At 36.5% G+C, this 7,899-nt stretch overlaps 1 long non-coding RNA gene across 1 annotated transcript in view; it reads right to left on the reverse strand.

The window, feature by feature from the left end:
* Positions 1-213: 213 nt before the first annotated feature.
* LOC120069975 overlaps positions 214-7,899 on the reverse strand; it is a 10,555-nt gene continuing 2,869 nt past the window's right edge. Inside the window, exon 2 of the long non-coding RNA XR_005479739.1 lies at positions 214-1,393. This is a non-coding gene — a long non-coding RNA (uncharacterized LOC120069975). The remainder of the gene's footprint in view (positions 1,394-7,899) is intronic.

Consider the following 7,899-nt stretch of genomic DNA (forward strand, 5'->3'; position numbering starts at 1 on the left):
CTGCCCATCATCACACCCCCAAACTTAGAATCATGTTTGTTCTCAAGCATGCGTTATACTCAAGAAATTCTTAACTCACCCTTTGGCTTTCCTTTCCACTAACCAGCCTCTCAAAATATAATTTACTCATTCCTCTAACCATGGTAGCAACGCTCTCCTCCACTTCGGCTACTTCCTCAAAGAGATCTTTTCTAAGCTTAAATTCCGCAAGCCTTTGCTAAAAAAGTTTTTACTCATTCCCTGCAACTTTGCGTTTAGCTTCTAAGAATTTGTTCGTTTAAAACAACTTAAAGCTTTGCGATTTTATTATCAGAACTCGGCATTAAACCTGGTTATGCTCTTCGTTTTGGCTTGCCCCCATATGTGTCATGCAAAGAGCCAACTTCGGTTGCCTGCCATATTCAACTCAACTATTGTCTTGGTTTAATTTGGATTGCGCCAGACAGAAGAGTTGCGCTTGCGTTGATCCTGGAAACTTACTTTGGTTTTGGCTTGCCACCACGTGTGTCATGCAGACATCCAACTATGGGTAATTCCTTTCACAACTTAACTCTTATCAACATGGGTTTCCCCATTGTGTTGACAGTGCAGTTGTTATTCCTGATTTTTTTTTTTTTATAGCATCGCAATGTAGTGAACGCATTTCTCCAGGATCGCTGCCACCCCCAAACTTAGAGGTTGGCAGCGCTCTCGCTGCAAAGTTAAAAACAAAACCAACAGAAATGCAGTAACAAATGTTTGAGAAAAGGTTTGCACATAATAAAACTTAGACTATCAAATTTTGAAGACGCTTTAAAAGTAAAGTGAGCTTTGTGATACTTAGTTGGCGGATGTAGTGAATTACACGTACCATCATAGATGCATCGCAAAGGAAAGCAATCGGACAAAGAGAATTTCAAAAGGATAATGCTTAAAGGATAACAAGAAAAGGACCTTGAGTAGAATACACTTGCGACCATGCTTTAGATTTCATGCAATCGAAACCATGCGTTGAAAGATGGAGGGAATTCTTCTATTGTACTGCGCACGAAGGAGAATTATTGCCGTACCTACAAGGAGTAAACACACCACATCCAAGAAAGCAGCTGCATATCCTAAATAACAATAAAAATAAACTAACTAGGAAAGCAAGGTAAAGATAGAGGAGAAAACATCCCTGGAGAAATTGGAGTGATGTCACCACAAGGAGTCTTACATGCAGAAGATTACTCTCAATTGCTTAGGTCAAGAAGCTAGCCCTGACCATTGGAACTTCCAGTAATTGTTGGGCACAGGTTGCTCTGATTGCCCTTCTATCTTGGGGTCAATACTGGCTTTCGGTACATCACCTACACTTTAATATTGTTTGCAACTTGATCGCACAAGCTACAATCTCCCAAGGTAAAAAGGTTGCCTGCAAAAACACAAAACTCAACAAACTATTAGCTGCCAAGTCCCTAGCAACGACATCAAAAACTTGGTGACATAAATATTGTGAACGTAATATATGTGATGCATGTCTTAGGTTATGCCCCCGAAAATTGACTAAGTGTTGGACTAGGCATTGCTATGTGAGTAGCTTTGAGTTAGGCTTAAATTTCTGAAAATTGACTAAGTGTTGGACTAGGCATTGGTATGTGAGTAGCTTTGAGTTAAGCTTAAATCCCTGAAAATTGACTAAGTGTTGGACTAGGCATTGTTATGCATTGGCCACAAGATCTTGGAAAGAGTACTTGGGCAAAGGGGAAATTTGGAAATTTGGCTAAGTATAGAATGTTGTGTGAGATGCGTTGGAAGGAGAGAAAATTTAGAAATTTGGCTAAGTATAGAAAGTTGTGTTGATGCGTTGGAAGGGACCAATGCGTTGGAAGAAGTTGTGTTGATGCGTTGGAAGGGACCAATGCGTTGGAAGAAGTTGTGTTGATGCGTTGGAAGGGTTGTTGATGATGGCATGCAGTTGAAGGAAGGAAAATGGAAGTGATGCGTTGAACATCCAAGAGTTCGTAGACGCATATAAAGGATGAACTCATGGAGGATGTCATTCAGACATGTGGCTTGTTAGGAAGAAGACACGTTGGGTTGTGCTGATGCAAAGATTGCATTGATGGTGTAAGGAAGAGACACTTGGTCATGCGGCCAAGTAGGAAGTGTCGGCCATGGAGCAATCTTGGACGCCTATAAATATGACCAAAGACTTCATTCTTCAGATCACAACTCAAAATACATTTAAGAAGAGTGGAAAAGTTGAGGAAACCTTGCGTTAGAGTAAAATCCATGCGTTGGACATAGAAGTTCAAAGAGGACGCATTGGACAGTGAAGTCTGAAAAGTAGAATCCACTTGGAACGAGGAGTTCTCCCAGAATACTTGTGCGTTTTATGTGATTCTACAACCATCTGAAAGCTAAAAGAGTCTAGTTTTCATGGTGGAGCTACCGGAGAAGAAGCTCCAAGGAATCGGGTTAGAGAATGAGGAAACGACAGAAGAGCCGAGCTGTCGGGTAAGCTGGGTCAGTCTTAATGTTTTGATGATTCCGGACAAACCACGAGGAGTTATGAGCTAAGATTTTATGGATTCAAAAGTGAAACCAATGAAACCTAAGGAACTTCGAAAAGGAAAGTTCCTAACCAACCAAAGTGAGTGGTTATTATGTGTTGTATTGTTGATATGAATTCTATATATAGGTAAATATATTAATGTTAAATTGGTATATGAGGGATATGTGTTTATCTGATTACTATGCTTGTTAAGATATTGCTTGTATGTTTGTGTTGGAAATTGGAATTGTACCCGGGATATATAGTTAGCATACTTGAAAAGGTACTTGGTAGGAAAATATAGTCGGCTTCGGTCGGCGGGAAATTATAGTCGGTGATGACCGGCGGGAAATATAGTCAAGTTACCTAAGCATAGCTAGCGAAAAAATAGTCGATGTGCATATTGGCGGGATAATAGGGTACAGGGAAAGTTTCCACAGGAATTGTTGTTGTATTAGTATACGTGTGAAAGTACTGGAGATGTATATATTATGTGATAACCAACGGTCAAGCTGGGGTTGGTTGTTTTAACTGGCGGTCGAGCTGAGGATTGTCCAGCGGTTGGGCTGGAAAATAATAATGAACTTGTAGTAATGTTCTTGTTGACTATGCATTGCTTTCCCAAAAATATATTTCTGTTGACAAAGTTATTTGTTTATCTAAAGGCACCACTCACTGGGGTTTATAGCTCATGTTTTCCATGTTTTATGTTTTACCCCCCAGGTAGCGGAAAGTGAGGAGTTCCAGGGTGCTGCTAAGGTCAAGGTCTGCCACACGCCACAGTTACACTTCCGTCTCTTATACACATCTAGATGTGTATAAGAGACAGACCCCAGGTAGCGGAAAGTGAGGAGTTCCAGGGTGCTGCTAAGGTCAAGGTCTGCCACACGCCACAGTTACACTTCCGGAGGGTTTTACAGTTGTTGTTATAAACTTTGTTGTTAAGTCTATGAGTTGTATAAACGTTACATTGTTGTAATATAAGATGGGCCTACTTAATCAGTTGGTTGTTGAATTTATTCATTAGTATCAGAGTTATTTCCGCAAGAATTATTAGGTAGTAAGTGTCAACCAAAGGGTTGATAACTGCTGTCAGTCACGCCCTTCTCTAGGCACGGAGGGTGGTCTGGGGCAAGGTGTGACACTTTCAATGCATGTAACATGCTTCCTATGGTGGGATTTTAAATCAAAATGACATACTGTATGCACATACAAGATTTATTTAATTATAACATAGATCAAATGCATAAATAATTAAACACAGACTGATATGGTTTTAGTTTTGGTATAAACAAGCAAACAGAAACCTAAGTATTACAAACAGCTTCAAAACCGTCTTTGAACCGCTCCAAACTGAACCCAAGCATCTTGAACCGGACTAGATGAGTCTGAACCGGACCAACAAAGTCTAAAACTGGACCAGCCAAAAACCCTTTGAGGTTTAACCGAATTGGACCTTGAGAAAACTGGTCGAACCCGCTGCTCTCAGTCCAACCTCAAAGTCTTGCTAAGTTTGATCGTGTAGCACTGAAGGCAATCGTCTAACATCATCGCCTTGTGTTGAGAAGAGGTACACGATCGCTAAGTGTCTTCTTTCTATAGCATAATGAAATCGTTTATCTCTCGGGTAAAACTACAAAATCGCTTAATGCCATCACCTAGCACTTCATGTCATCTTTTAGTGTCCGCCGCAACTAAACGATCGCTTAGCTCAATCGTATAGAACATCATTGCGTCGTTCAGCATCGTAGCTAACCGATCGTTTAGTTCCATCGTATAGAAACTTCAACGCATTGCTTAGCACCGCATTTATACGATCGCTCAGCATCACATCTAGACGATCGCTCAACGCTATCGCATAGCACTTCATCGTATCGCTTAGCACACGCCATAGCTACACGATCGTGCAGTGCCATCGTATAGCAAATCCAACGTATCGTTTAGTTCCCACGAAAAAGCTAAACGATCATGTAGTGTTATCATATAGCATTTGAACACATCGTTTAGCTCCTGTAGGTACACGATCGTTTAACATTCAACATCACAACGACCAATGCCCATTGTTATACAATCGTATAGCTTTTCTTCATATCGTGTAACGCCTAGAACTAGACAATCACTTAGCAACTGAACCTCAACAACGATTTTGAGCAGAAGATGAAAACTGGAACAACAACTCGGCCTCCTTCACTTGTTTCTTCAATTACATCTTCATTTCAACTCTACTCACTCCAAATAAATTACAGACTCTTGCTAACACATAAAAGCTCATCAAACAAGAGCATATTACAAATTTAAATGAGAAATTAAAGACAATTAAAATGCCAAAACTCCGAAAACTATATCAGTGCATCAGTTTCATATAACTCATATAAAACACTCACCACACCAAAATTAAATCGATTTAAATGCTTATATGATACTCTAATACCAATTGTAGGATCATTTAAGCACTCTAATTCATTAATTTTGGCAAAATATAAAGCATGCTCTTGTAGAAAACAAGTGAGTTTCATGATATATCTTTATAGAACCTCTTCAAAGCACGATCTCAAGCTGCAATCTTCTTCAAATCTTGTTGCAGACCACCTCAAGATCTTCCTCACTATTCTCATGAGACTCAAAACAAGCTTGAATCAAGGAATTATGGAGAATTGTTTACAGCAACAATCTTGTTGAAGAACACTTTCTTTAGCACGAATTTTCTCTAAAATTCTCTCTTGATTGCCTGCCCGAAATTCATTCCAAACACTTCAATATATTGCAGACCATCATGCAAGGAAGAGAGTTGCATGAGTTGCAGCTCATGCTTGGAGTAACACAAGGCAATGGTGATGAATTTTGTGTGAGCAAATAGAAGATGGATAATGGAATATCTTTATATTCCATTTTTGCATCGCATTTTCCAATTTTTTAATTTTATCTCAAAATCAATACTTGATATTTAAAATCCATTTTGATTTTAAAACTGAAAAAAATTATAAAATTCAGTTCATAAATTAATTTTTAAATAAACTTAATTAATTTAATTTCAAATATTAAATTAATTTTTACACACATCCACCTTTATATATTTAAATCATATTTAAAAATAAATTCTCCTTTTCCCTTTCATTCTCATATTAAACACATAATTATATCTCATATAATTACTAATTCCCTTAATTCTAATTTGAACGTTTCAAATTAACTTATCACACTAATCTAGAGCTAGTCCAATTACGAGCTAATAGAGGGATCTCGCGGACCTACAGATCATGGGCTCCAGCTATACGAGACTAATTGACTAAACTCAATGGACCAGATTAATCCTTCATACGTTAACTAATGGGTCACTCCACTAAACCCCAGAGTTGCACTTCCCTCACTGTAGATATGTTATGTCTACATGATTTAACTATAATCAGGCAGTCGACCCTTCACAGGCTATTCGTAATAACGGCTAGGTCAAATATCTGTTTTACCCCCAAGATTACGTCTTATTCCTCCAGTTCCTACTGATCCTCTAATGAACAACTAGTTTGTGATCCAATCATAAACCAAACTCTCTCAACCCAGTGAAAGGGTGGGGCTCCTTTTTCAAAACCTGGATTCAGTACTTGAGAGAACAACCTTTCTCCTATCCCTAAATCGGATAGGCGTGAACTCTGTCTTGCACTGTATGTCCCCAGCTATCTATTGGGTCTTACCGCCTGAAATGGGAGGCTTATTGAGCCAGCGTTGTTGAGTCAACCCTCACCTATGCAAATCTAAGGATAATCTCGTATAAACAGGAGTTCATAGTTAGCTCAGGATTAAAATCGAGTTACTTAGGTCATATAGGTTAAATAGTCAGTCTTATATAGTAAATAGCATTATAAAGTAAGAGTGACTTATTTCTTGGTCCGATCTTATTCAAACTCATTGCATAAGACGCCCCCACTCCTCATGTCATAACATGTATGAATTAAGATCACATCGTATGTAACACTTTACAACTCTTTGTAACAACTACTGAGTAGGTTACATCCAATAGTGTTACCAGAATAAGGTACCCAACCTTATTCATGTACTATAGATCATTTTGACTGTTTACTCAAACCTGATCATCTTTTATGTCTCCACATAAAGTTCAAGTACTCATTTAATAGTCATGGGTCTTAGTTTATTGGATTTAGACTTTCATACAATTTATAAAATCAATAATAAATTTATCGATTATAGAAAATGTTTATCATTTTACAAACTGCAAGTTTTAGGACATAAAACCCAACACTCCTTCCATTCAATTTTGAAAAATGTATTTTGCCAGTCAATTACAAATACTCCTAATGTAAATGACAATAATAACTAGCAATAGGTTTAGAATTTTTCAAAAACACCCATTTTTCCGAATTTTTTTTTCAAAACTACCTCTACTGCCAATTAACCCATGACACCATACGTTATTTGGTCTGGATTTTAAAAATGTACATTTTTAGTCTCTAAATTTATAAAAATAGATCTTTTAGTCCCAAGTTTTCAAAATATTTTTTTAGTTCATGATCTTTTATAGTATTATTTTGAATAATTATATTATATTTTAAATTAGAAGAACAATTTTTAAAAATCACATCCACTCTAAAACTATTTTTTTAATTTTAAATATCATATAATTATTTTTAAATAATCAAATTAAAAATGCTTCAATGCTTTTAAACCCATTTGTATAAATTTGGGAACAAAAAACGTATATTTTGAAAATTTAGGGACCACTAGACATGTTTTTATAAATTTTGAGATTAAAATAGTATATTTTTAAAATTCAGAGACCAAATAGATCTATTTTATAAACTTGGAAATTAAAAAGATACACTTTTATAAACTTCAGAAACTAAATGCACATGTTTTTCAAAATTTAAGAACTTAAAATGTAGTTGGATAGATATTCACCCATTCTTCTTAATATGGTAAAAAAGCATGCATCCAAAAGCTACACTAAATTCTATTTTTAGAAATTGATTTCTAAAGTCTAATTAATCATCAGACTATTTTCTTTCTAAAATCACATTTTGTGGCTATTGAATATTATTGATAATTTCAAAAAGGAAAATCATTGATAAGTTATTTCCCTGCCTCATTGAAGATAACTCATTGATTACTGCCCATAGAAAGATTTAGATGGACATGTTGGTCCCTCCTCCTCGTAAGTCCCACCTAGTTTGTTGCAAATATTAATAATTTAAAAGCATATGAAACATGCATGTCAATCTATAGAATAATAACTCATATTCAATTTCTCTGCCTCAAGATAACTCAGCGAGTACAAACCATACAAAGTACCTTTAGCATAGATCAAATACATCTTGGTCCCTCTTTTCTTACTTTAATTTATAACAATGATTATATATATATATATATATATA

This window comes from Benincasa hispida, unplaced genomic scaffold, assembly GCF_009727055.1.
Source record: "Benincasa hispida cultivar B227 unplaced genomic scaffold, ASM972705v1 Contig727, whole genome shotgun sequence".
Lineage (NCBI taxonomy): Eukaryota > Viridiplantae > Streptophyta > Magnoliopsida > Cucurbitales > Cucurbitaceae > Benincasa > Benincasa hispida.